The sequence below is a fragment of the Thunnus albacares genome, chromosome 6 (assembly GCF_914725855.1).
Source record: "Thunnus albacares chromosome 6, fThuAlb1.1, whole genome shotgun sequence".
NCBI classification, from domain to species: Eukaryota; Metazoa; Chordata; class Actinopteri; order Scombriformes; family Scombridae; genus Thunnus; species Thunnus albacares.
The window spans coordinates 4,013,037-4,025,888 of NC_058111.1; the positions used below are offsets into that span (position 1 = coordinate 4,013,037).

Genomic DNA, 12,852 nt, shown 5'->3' on the forward strand with positions numbered 1-12,852 from the left:
CAAGGTTCAAAGATAGAAAATCACACACACACACACTAACACACACACTCCATCCCTTATCTCAACTTTAATCTGATCATTTTACACACTAAAACCAAGACGAAACCTTAATTTAACCTCGCAGATGTGAGTCCTCACAGACTGACAGATCCATCAGTACAGACTCACACTAACAAGAGTTTGATGTTTCCCCCTGGTGGCTCCAGATAGAAATACAACAATTTCAATCCTCAAAACAAAGACTCAATGATTCAATTAATAAAGTAAAGGTTCGGTTTCTGTTGTATAAGGGCTGATTTCTTGCATTATATTTGTAAAAAACAACTGTATATATTTATAACACTTATTAATAATTCTCTTCACCTGCAGAAAGATAAAAAGTTTTAAAATATGACAAATGTATCCCTCCTTTATTTATTAATAAGACTTAATAAAAACAAACAAAAACAGAAACAGTAGAGAATTTAATTGACTGTTAAATATTTTTGGTTCCAATTATATAAGTATAACTTAGTAAATAATTGCTAGTTTAGTGGAATAAAAGTGAGAGTCATTTAATTACTTTTTATCAACCTCTGTATAGGTTAGGTAAGGATATAACTGTTGAATATATTAAACAATATCTGGGTAATGAATGTTGTGTTTGATTTAAAGATGTTTAAGTTGGACTGTTATCATTTCTTTTTTAAATGGCTTGATTAAATTCAAGCTTTATTTAAAAATTGTAAGTATTGTTTTTCGTGTATACAAAATCTTTATAACGTACTGATCTCGATATGGAGAGCCCTGTCATTCAAAACCCCACCCAAACTGTACAAAACCTACCCGGTTACTAGACACCACCTATCTGGTTACTAGACACCACCTATCCAGTCACTAGACACCACCTATCCGGTCACTAGACACCAACTATCCAGTTACTAGACACTACCTATCCAGTTACTAGACACCACCAATCCAGTCATCCTGTGCTGCCACCCAGTAAACAGTGCGTGCCACCTGTACATCAGGTCTAGACTAGGATTTGATTTATTTTATTGTGGGTAGTTAAAGCTGCTGCTGAATCACTGCATATGTCTGAGTTGTCTGGTTTATTGTCCTCTATCCACCAAAGTGCCCATAAATATTGCCAACATCTCTGCTGTGAATACTGACATCTGATCTGAAATGTCTGTTTTTTATTCTTAATTTCAGGAATGGTTACTCCAAATGCCACGTTCCCTCTCTCTGGATCCTTTGATCCATCTGTATAAATCTGTAGATAAGACAATATCTCTTGATTTCTTTCTCTTGTTATTATTCACTATGCACAGATCAACTTCAGGTTCTGGGATTAGCCATGATGGTACAACTGACCAACAGTCTAGAGGCACACATTAATATTAATAATACCAATTTCCTCTGCCTTAGATTTGAGCTTATTTCCAAAGTTTCTTCTTACTTCTGATTTAAGAGAGGCAATTGAATTTCTGTCGAATTGGACATTGGGACCAGAAATTAGCACCTGTAGTGTGCAGACTGCTGGACTGTGGTTCTGCTGTTTCATCAAAAGTAAGAGCCAGTATTTACAAACCAGTGTTGACTCCATACTGCGGAGGTGTTTATTACTACCTAGTGCCACCCAGAAATCCATCAGCATGGAGGTGACGTGCTCAGGTGACACTGAACAGCAATCTCTTAAGTCCTCTGTATTCAATATCACCTTACAAGCAAATAAAGATGAGAATGGATTTCCTTCTCCAGCCAAACATCTCTTTCTTTACCAACATTGACGGGGTTTTTGAGGGCGATCCAGCAGGGACTTCAGGTGCTTGTGGGCTCCAGTTTCACCATCAGCTGCTCCACTGAACCACAGTATGAAGGAAGCTTGTTGCAGTTTATATTCAGCACCACAGCAACAAAGGAATACACCCTGCCAGCTGTCAATCACTCTGCCCATTTCCTGTTCTCTGGTGCAAATCACACCTACCTGGGGGAGGACTACACATGTGTTTATCACATCTATGTTTTCTCCCAAAAAACCATCCACTCTATCTTACTGTCTCAGGTAACTGCAAGAAGAATCTGAATCTGAGTCCAACAGGAAAATATCACATTGATAATGCAAACTGACTTGAAATTATTGCTTGTCCGAATAAGATAAAAAGTCATGAGGTGGCAACTATTTCCATGTTTCTAGCTGCTGATCAGACTGATCTCATGAATGAATGCATTGATGAAGGACATGCAACCTGTGACAAGTTCTCATATTAAGTCAGATTTCGGGTTTGTAGGTTTTTAGATGTGACGAGTGCGACAGGATAATACATAACTTAAGCTGAACTTAGGTTATGTCTTTATCTGCGCGCCCACCAATCTGTATTAGTCAGTTAATACAATTATTGGACTGCATGAAAACATATTTACAGTTTGTGATTTAATTTAAGCATTTATAAAAGACTGGGGATGAGTATTAATGAGATTTTAAAAAGTTTTTACTTCCATCAATAAAATATAATTTCTGCAAATTTGTGAGTGGAGTGTGGATCAGTTTATCCAGACAGAGGACAAAAAGATTTATAGCTTTATAGCTTAAAATCCAGCTGAAGTAGCATGTTGTTTTCCTCCTGCACACTGTAAAAAAAAAAAAAAAAAAAAAAAGTAAAAAATCATAAAAAGTCTGGCAGCAAAAGTTGCCAAACACTTACCATCAAATAACAATAAAAAACCTTTGGTCATTCTACAGAGATTTAATTTAAATGAAGACTCTTGTTTTCATACAGTAATCTTTGGTAAATTCATAGGATTATTCAATCCATCCACAAGAAGTCCCCATCAAAGTACAGATTTCTGGATATAAAACATAGAAAAATTATGTAAAATTACACTCAAATTATCCTCCTTTAACACCCATTAATGATATCTTGAGAGCTTTTATTTTATGTGATTATCCAATCTATTTACAGTAGATCCCTGGTAAATGTTGGTTTTATACTGTGCAAAAAAAATAACATCATGTGATAATAGTTTACAAAAACATAATTCAAATCAAGTGGCTCCACATGATCACAGCTGATGGAGGCCACTGTCCAGTGAGAGCTTGATTCTAACTGATGCTACCTGGATGAGATGTCCCAAACTGATTTACTGCACAATAATAAAAAAAAAAAAAACTGAGAGCAGCAGAGTGGTATCACATGACTCTGTCTTGAAATGTGCAAAGTACTGAATTTACCAAGGCGTAGACTGTATCAGACTATCAAGACATTATTTGATAAATAGGTCAAACTCTGAAACAAGTCACATGTCGTACCAAATGTTTTGTAAGAAACTGTTTGGGACCCCTAGAGAGCTAGGTACTTACCTCGAGTATCTGGCATATATTTCTTTAGAGAGTGGAAGGTATTTTGTAACTTACAGATGTTTACTGTCATGTCTCTTTTGGCCACCAGATGGCAGACACCAAGTCAACAGGGCAACATTTAGCTGGATGACCTTGGAGGTCCAGGTGCTGAAGGCAGGCTGAATGAAGAGGCAGGAGCCTGGGGAACAGGGTAGGATCTTCAAGATGCACATCAGCTCACATACAACAGTCAATGATTTTGCAATTACTGGGCCGCTCCCTTTAAAGGAATAGTTTGAGACTGAAGCAAACAATTAAGTTTCCAGCTGTAAAACCAAAACAATGATCTGCAAGCCACTAAAAAGAGGCTCCGGTTGTTAATATAGAAACATTAGTAACTTAGTGTAGCTTTACATGTTTTTCCAGTCAGTCTAGTTAACACCATGTCGCTCTACTTCAGCCCTCGCCTCTTAACACAGTGACATTTATAGTGTGTTTTGTGTTTAGTGTCACTTCACTGTCTGCTAAATTAAAATACTGTTGTCAGTGCTGTCAGGATTGTGTCTCAACAGTTAATGCCGGATAAAAGTGTCAACTGAACTACTTAAAGATTTTGTTTCCTGGGCAAAAAGGCCTAATGTTAAGCCAAACATTGGGAATCCTTTGTAAAACATGTAAAAATACATGTCATCAGCTTTTCTTAATCCTGACATGTTTTTGGTGATGTTTGTGAAGGGTGACGATGATATGCAGCACTGCCTGCCGTCATTAAAGGTTCTCTACTAAGAGACGGAAGCAGTCGGTCAAATCAGCTTCTGTTTTTAAAAATGACTAAAGCATAACACAAACTTTTGCCAGTGAACTGTCAACAATATGTCATGACGAAAAACTTTTTGATCTGTACATTGACTGCAAAAAGAGCTAGACCTCGACATGATAACATCCATCAATCAGTCACCATAAAAAAAACAACAAAAACACATTTGTAGTCCATGTCTGATTTTCATGGTCAAGTTAACATCCCGCTGTTTTAAAGGAATATTTAACATTTTGGGAAATAAGCTTCCCTAGAGTCTCTGTGTTAACTACAAAGCAGTTCGATTAGCCAAGAACAAGGACTGAAACTACACCTACCAACACCTCTAAAGCTCCCTATTTACCATGTTGTATCGTGGTTGTTTAATCCGCACACAAACAGAAATGTAAAAATAACAAATCTGACGTTTCAGGGGGAGTTACATGCTGAAACTATTTCTTAAGATTGGTATTGATCTTCTCATATAACTCTAAGAAAGAAAGTGTATAAGCGTATTTCCCAACAATTATTTCTTTACCATTAGTGGGCTTTATGGTCACAACCCAGCAACCATCGCTGTAGGAGCTATTTTCGGTTCTATATTTACATTTATTTGCATTTATACCTCCAACAACCAGGTGGAGCATCCCTCTTTAGAGGTAACTAATAGCAGTGTAATGTCATGAAAATCAGGCGTTGTTGTTTTGCTCTGAATCTTTGTTTATGCCCACTTTTGTGCTTATGTGCTTTATGTGTCAAGGAAGCAATGGACTGTGCTGCATCATTAATTCATGAGTTGTATAGACTTGTATAATAAATCTGACCTTTGTTGATTTAGACCTCCAAACTGGACATTTTATTGGAAGCCTAGCATTAGTAACTTTTATGATGTTGCAACCCCTCGGTAGCCTTTTAGATATACTGAAAGGTCACAACAATTTGGGACAAATAATGTTTTTATTCATCCACTCAAGTCAAATATTTGGGTATAGATCTAATCATTTAGGATAAGATTTGTTAACACAGATGCATTTCATATCAAGAATTTAGTATGCGACACTGGTCTAGCAAAGGCATTAGACTTTTTATTTGTTTGTTAATCAAACAATAAATTATATTTTGGGGGAGTGAAAAAAATATTAGTAAGTTCCTCTCAGTAAATTTTGTCCTTTTTCACTACTGGATATTATTACTACTAGTCAAGAACACTGGACACATCTTTGCTCATCAACTTCAAAAATACTGTATAATAACATGAGAAATAAACAGAAGAAATATGAATAAAAACACATACAATTTTTCCAAGAAAAATACCTTTTTATTTCATTATAAATCCACATAATTGTATCTATGAAAGCATAAAATCCCTATTCCGCATGTCGTTGTGTTTTTTCTCCTCATTTGTGGTCATTTGTTTCGTTATATTCAAAGTAAATCATGGGTATCAAACCATCGAAGACTGTAAGGTGTATGTCACATACAAACACAGACACTGTCAAACGGCAAAGGGGGAGCGAGGGGGGGGGGGGGGGAAGTGGGGGGGTGGGGGACGGGACAGCGCAAGTTCTGCTGGCCATCTTTTAAAACCGCTTAATACATTTAACGATCTGCCAGCTTTTAGTAGTAGGAACACTTATGGTCAAGTTCACCAGTGTTTCATACGGGTACAGTTGCTTTCCAGTGTCAAACAGAACATCAGAATTCACCGTTTTCACCATCAAAATGTAGAGCCGGAAGTGTGTGCTTTAAGGTTTGGCGTTGAATAAATCCCAGCTGGTGTTCCTCAAGGCTCCATCCTCGGGACACCAATGTTTTTTTTTTTTTTTTTTCTTTTTTTTTTTTCTTTTTTTAATGCTCCGACATATAGAGAACCAATCCACCATTGACGCAAACACATTGATTATTTCAACATTACCTAAGTCATCCGCAGCCAAAAGAGTTAGATTGGTAATACTGGAGAATATACTATTCAGTTGTTCATGAAGATGAGAGAGAGAGAGAGAGAAAGAGAGAGACAGAAAGAGAAAGAGAGAGAGAGAAAGAGAGGGAAGGAGGGGGAAGAGAGATGAGATGAAAACAGACGATTAAAGTGCCAGAAAAAGTTCACTGTAGTTTTAACAGTTTGTTATTATTGATGCTTTGAGACAAGACGTTGACAATGTGCTCGTATTCTCAATCCAAGGCCCAACATGTATTTATCTCTTTGACTGCTAAGAGTTTTATAGAGAAGGTGTGCTTTCCGGAAGTCTGCATATTCTCCCGATATCGTAATAATGCTGTCGTAATACTGTAGTAATCCTTTGGCATATGACTGTATGCTGGGGAAAGAGAAGAGCGGTGCCACCGAACATCCAGGAAACATGTCACAGTAATCCATATTCCATATTCCCAGAGCGGCATTTAGTGTCTGTCCAGATTCCAAATGCAGATACTAAATCCATCCTTTAGAGCCCCTCGTCTGATTACTGGATACTTCCTTCAGAAAAGAAGAAACCATGTTCTCACTCTGATTCCACTGATCCAGTGTTTCAAGCCCCAGTTAAGCACCATATAAGAGCGGGGGTTTAACAACCCAGAGCCTGACCTGTATCCAAACATGTCCGATCTCAGCACTGCGGAGACCTTTGCATATCGACAGGTGAGATATTGCTTCTCTGCTCCGTATCCTTTCTCCTCTGGCATGCCTGCAGGATGTTCACATCACATCCTGTCTGGTTCAGGTATGAGGTGGTGTCAGAGGGGAGGCGTGGGGTGCATCTCTGGGTCCAGTACTTTTTACTTTGGGGGCTCATCAGAAGGATGTGACCATGCAATCTACCGGGGCACCTGAAGGAAACAAGAGAGGGAGAGAAGTACAGATTGATTAAGTTATTGATTAATTACCGTAATTAAAAGTGCATTAAGTTTGATTTCAGTGTTGTTTGTGGATCCATGGAGACTCATTTTCTCTAATATTATAGGTTCAATGTGGCAGTGGGGGAAGAAGTAAGAGTAGCAATTCAAAAATACTCCGTTATAAGTAAAAGTCCGGCATTTGAAATCTTATTTAAAGGTAATCTTTGGAGTTTTCAACCACTAGTAGTGCTATGTAGCAATGCTTTTACAGGTGGGTCCCCTTTTTTTTTGTTCGTGTGCACGTACACGAGGACACAAATGCAAGCGTGCGAGAATGTGGATGATGTGATACGTGTTTCTGACAATGATTTTATTATATTCTTTTTTTTTTTAAATTAATTTTCAAGAACATAATACATTACAAAGACCTACAATTAAGACAAGACATACTAAAAACCAAGACACAAAAGCAAAAAGAAATACAGAAAAAAAATCAGCAGTATTCATGTAACAGGGTCAACTGTGCAGCATATGTATTATAATTACACAAAATGTGTAAATTGTTAAATCCTGACGTGCTACTCCTCCAGGGTCAACAGGTGGAACATTTAAGGCTCAGTTCACTGTACCCCTACGTTCACTTTTGTGGGTGCCCCCCCCCCCTCTATTAATGATGTCCCCCGCCTTTACCTCTCCCCTTTTGTTGTCATACTTCATGGAAGAGGTAAGCAACGTTGTGAACTCCTTTTTGAAGTTTGTTTACCGGTTTGGACTTATTGTACAGTATGGTAACACAATTCTATTATTTAATTTGTGTAGAAGCCTGAGTTAGCGTCACAATTGAGCGGAGGATATTTTCTTTTCATTTACTTCAGTCAGTTGCCGGAATAAATCATGGCCTCCAATGAAACCCTCGTCTGAGCCTCTTCCTTACGACACAACGCAAGAGTATATGCATTATATTTTTATAAACTTTTGTATGCAACATTGCTTGAAGCAAATAACTAAAGATGTCAAATAAATGTAGTGGAGCAAAAAGTGCAATATTTGCCTCTAAAATGTAGTGGAGTAGAAGTACGTACTGTGAATAGAGTACAAATACTTCAAAATTGTACTTTAGCACATGTATGTCAGTAAATATACTGTGTAGATTTCTCTGCTGTTGTCTGGTGTTGCTTTTTTTTGTATAAACAGAACTAATAATGGCCTTTTAACGAGAATTTGTTCATTTACTTTTTATTTTTTTTGTTTTTTTTCACTCACTTTTCAATCACTTCAAAGTAATTTTTTTTTTTTTTTATCAACTGGCCTCTTGTGAAGCTCTTTCTTTTACAGTCTGCAGGTTCCTCAAGTCTTTGCTTGTTCTGTTGTTTTTGAACCTAAACTCTCAAGACATCCTGGTTTTTTTTTTTTTTGGCAAAAGAAAAATAGTGCACATATCCTCTCCCACCTTGTCCAATATCACAAAACCCTGCAGCATATCTGCAGGGGACTATAAAGCTGTTTTTCAGAGTACTGATGACTCAGTGACTGCTTGTGCCAGCTGACAAGATTTCAGGCTTATAAACCTATTTTACCAACACATCCTCATAATTAAACGACCAAAATCGATTGTACCATGCACTCCAGAACGACATGTAGTCCGGAGCGTTTCCAGGAGTGTTTTCTAATATGCCGCCTCTATTATAGACTTATAAACAAAGTTCGGGAACCAAAGACCACGCCTTGTATGCATCCCATTTCCGCACCACAGAGTATTAAGACACACCACAACCGCTCCTTCCACCCCGACCCCTTCGCTAACTTTTCTCTCTTCTCCGCTTGAACACAGGAACAGGGGGCTTCGTACGGACGTCAGACCATCGAGACAGCACCCCCACCCTGAGTCACGCCCCCCCCTTGTTCCCTCTTACCTCCCTGACGTCGACGCCTCTCCTCCTTACATCTTTCACTCTCCTATCGACACCCTCCTTCCTCTCCTTCCTGCCTGCTCTTCTTTCTCCCCATCCCTCATCCCATGACCTCGACCCTCTCCCTTCCCCCATCCATCCCTCCCTCTCCCATCATCCCTCTAACTATCCTCCCTCCTTTTCACCCTGCTCTTCCGCCAACCCTCCCAATAAACCATTGAATCCATATTCTAGAAGGAGTGGTCTTGGTTAGTGAGTTAAGTTTTATGATGTGACAATTCTGTGGTTCAGGTCTGGTTAGGGTTAGTGAAAGATCATGGTTTGGGTTAAAGTGATCACTTGAAACATGGGTTAAAGTTACTACTCCCTCAAAGTTATGCAGCCTTCATCGTCATGGCAGCAGTAAACACCACGACTCTTGGTTGGACACATGACACCCGCAGTTGGAAATGGGAAGTGAACAGTGGTCTCCTGCAGGTGAGACAACTTTTGGCCACCTTTGAATGTGGAAATTTGTCACCTCATATAGGCAGCATCTGAGCTGCATCACTCAAACGTAGCTCTTGGTCATTTTTGGCTATTTTACATTTATATTATATTATATTTACAACCTTAACTGTTGTTTTTCTCGGGAGGACGGGCTGCATTTTCCTGCTCGTTCACCCACATACTCTTTTGAAGTTATACTTGAAGAACAGGCTGTGGGCATCACAGTGCCTTTTAATTGTCTGGTAAATAAAGCAGACACTAAAGCAAAAAAATATGATGATGATTCATGATTAATGGCTTATTTGGATGACTAATAAAGCAGCTAAAACAATGGCAGTGCTGGTTACAGAAAGCAAACTGAAAAAAAGAGAATTGAAGCTTTTGGTCTACAGTCTGGCTGAGGTTTGTTTCAGGTTTTGTTCAGTTGTTTCTAACAGCAGCAGGTTTTGATCTTGTTCAGCAGTTTGTTTCACTTCTGTGCACCGCAGTTTAGAAATTAGCTTTCGCCTGTCAAGCTCGCCGGGATGAAGCCATCAAAAAAATCAGCGACGCCGGAGCTCGCAAGATGACATGAAGAGAATGTAGAGAGGAGGAAGGGTGAGGGGAAGAGAGAAAAAGCGGAGGAGAGAAGATGAGAAGGGTGAATGAAAACGAGAGTAAGAGATAAGAGATAAGAGTAAAAGAGCTGAAGTGAGAATATAGAGAAGAAAAGAGGAGGAAAAAGAAGTTGAAGAGGAGAAAAGAAGAAAAAAAAAAGGGAGGTAAGGGTAGAATTTAAGGAGATCAAAGAAGATGAAACCACAGGGGGGGAGAGAAAAGGATGAGATGAGAAAATGAGATAAGATAAAGAAGTGAGGAGAGGAGAGGAAACGAGGAGATGAGATGAGGTGAGGAGAAGTAAGGTGAGGTAAAGGAAGAGGAGGAGAGAGGGAAGCGAGTAGAGACATGAAAGAGTGGAGGAAGGCGATGAAAAGAGGAGAGATCAATGAAGATGAAGGGAAGGGAGGAAAAAGAAGAGCGAGCAGAACCGAAAGGAGAGATAAAAAGAGAAGGAAAGTGAGTCAAGGATAAGTATAAAGGAGGAGGGGAGAAGAAGTGAGAGGAGAGGAGGACTTTAGGGGACGGAGAGATGAAACGAGGAGTAAGAAGAAAGGAGAGGAAAGAAAAGAAAAAAGAGAGAAGAAGTAAACAGAGAGGAAAAAGTGAGTCAAGGATAACTAAAGGAGGAGGGGAGATGAAAAGGGGAAGAGGAAAGAAGAAGATGAAGACGGAGGAGTCATGAGAAAGTGATGGAGAAAGACAGAAGAAGAAAAGAAGAAGGAGAAATGCTTACATAATGGAAGAGAGAGCTTACATAATGGAGTGACACCAATCTGCATACTGTGGGGGATCAGGCCATTATATAATGGCCCAATAAAGAGGAATAATGTTGTTTACAAAGGCAAGGCGATATTTACAGAGCACTTAGAGGCAGACAGACTCAGGCCCGGTAATGGCTGCTCTCTCTTCCTCTCTCTCTCTCTTTTTTTCCCGTCTTCTCAATCACTCTCTCTCTCATCCTCTCATCTTCTCTCTCTCTCTGTTTTCCCTTCTAATGTATGCTTGGCATGTTTCCACCTCTCTCTCTCTTTCTCTTTTACCCTCAAGATGTTCTGCTCGAGCCTCTCTGGCGGAACAATGAGTGGTTACCCTCTCACCTGTGTGTGTGTGTGTGTATGTGTGTGTGTGTGTGTGTGTGTGTGTGTTTGATCTCTCACCTCTCTCCCGCCTTTTTTCCCTCCAGCACTGTGAAGCTGAATGTAAGTAAATCTAAAAAACACACAGAACGGACAAAAAAAACAAAACAAAAAAACAAAAAGACAGATAGATAAGAACAACAGCACTGATATGCTATTTCCTGAGTTTTTATACAAGTATATCAATATAGCAAAGTATTATGAACTTGATTGAACTGTGTGTTTTCCAATTATGTAACCCTATCTCATAGAAATGATGTTTGTTTATCACTAAGTTATCTATTAATTGCATTTTCTGTCAACGTAATGAGGAATTATTAAATAACATGTCTGGCTAGTCGCAAAAATGATGCCACTGATCATATGAGTACAACGTTCAACCTTCTCCAACATGCTTTTGTCACCTAAACCTCAAACACACACATAATCCAGGCTGTGATTACAGTTTTGTTAACGCAACACAATTGGGGGAGAACGATTTACTAGTATATAAATGTAATGTGTAAAAATTCCAGGAACTTTGAAACCAGAGGAGCTAAACTCAGGAACTAAAAGTTTGTGTTTCCATTACATCTGGGCAAATTAGACTGATGATGGATCAAAAAAAAAAACAGCAGCTGCAGCATTTGAAGCACAATTTTTCACACATGAGGCACAGATTTGTTTTACTCTGATGTTTGAGTGGCTGTATTGCATTCGTAGACAACATTGTATTTGCATCTTTACTAAAAAGACTGTCTGTCTTTGCTAGCTTTTCTTTGATGCTAAAATGCTCGCATATTTTTTAGGAGAATATTAAGTGTAACTCAAAACATACATTGCAAATGAGGAGTACTTTTTTTCCCCAATATATATAACACCCCAACAAATAAAGGTGAAAGGCTCATTGTGAAGGTTTATGAGCAAAAACGGAAGAAATTGAAGGTGTTATAGATGAGTTTATCAATATTTATATCAACTCCCTTCTCTTCTATCAGCTGGATTTTGGTGTCTGGACAGTCAGAGGATACTGTTTGGGGAGATTTGAGTAAGTTTTCTTGGTGTAAAAAAACACAATAGATAGATAGAAGGATAGATAACTGTTATGTCTTTTATCGGTAAATCAGTAAATCTGGGCTTCAGCTTTTCTATTTGCAGACCTCTCCTCCGTCTTCATGCCCAATCTCTCCCCCCCTCCCCCCTCCCCCGAATCCTCCTCTCCATCCCTCCTCCACGTCCCCCCTGACGTCCCTGAGTTTTCATTTTCTCTCTCCATCTCTCTTTATCCCTCCATCTTTTTTTCTTGTCAATAACTGTGTCTCGAGGCTCAGTGACTCATCTGTACTTCTCAAACTGTTTGGTTGGCTGTTTCATTCTCTGGTGTTGCTGTCTCACTAACTAAATATAAGTCCATAATCCCCCCTTCTGTCTCTCTCTCTTTGTCTTTCCTTGGATGTCTCTCTCTCTCTCTCACCGACTACAAATCCACAGTCTGTCTGTCCCTCTTTATCTGTCTTTCTTGCTTCCTTTCCACATTATGCCCAGGTCTTTTTCAGATGGAGATTAAAATGACTTTGACTTTGTTTTATTTTAGTCAAAGGGTTTATGAAGCCACTGGCAATGTTATGCTGCAAATTATATTCAAAGGCCTCCCTGTAAAAATAGATATCAGGGAAACAGCAGAGCCAGAGATGAGATTTCACTGCTTTCTGTTAATGTGCCATCACAAGACCTAATGTTTTTGGATTTTCTGGTATTTAGAGAGTTCATATCTGCTTTTTACTT

At 38.9% G+C, this 12,852-nt stretch overlaps 1 protein-coding gene across 2 annotated transcripts in view; it reads right to left on the reverse strand.

Moving 5' to 3' along the window:
• Positions 1–5,669: 5,669 nt before the first annotated feature.
• si:cabz01090165.1 (uncharacterized protein LOC100333421 homolog) overlaps positions 5,670–12,852 on the reverse strand; it is a 131,328-nt gene continuing 124,145 nt past the window's right edge. For both annotated transcript variants that reach the window (XM_044355350.1, XM_044355349.1), the window contains 2 exons: positions 11,110–11,161; positions 5,670–6,944 (listed from right to left, as the gene is read on the reverse strand). The gene's annotated coding sequence lies outside the window, so the exon portion shown is untranslated. The remainder of the gene's footprint in view (positions 6,945–11,109; positions 11,162–12,852) is intronic.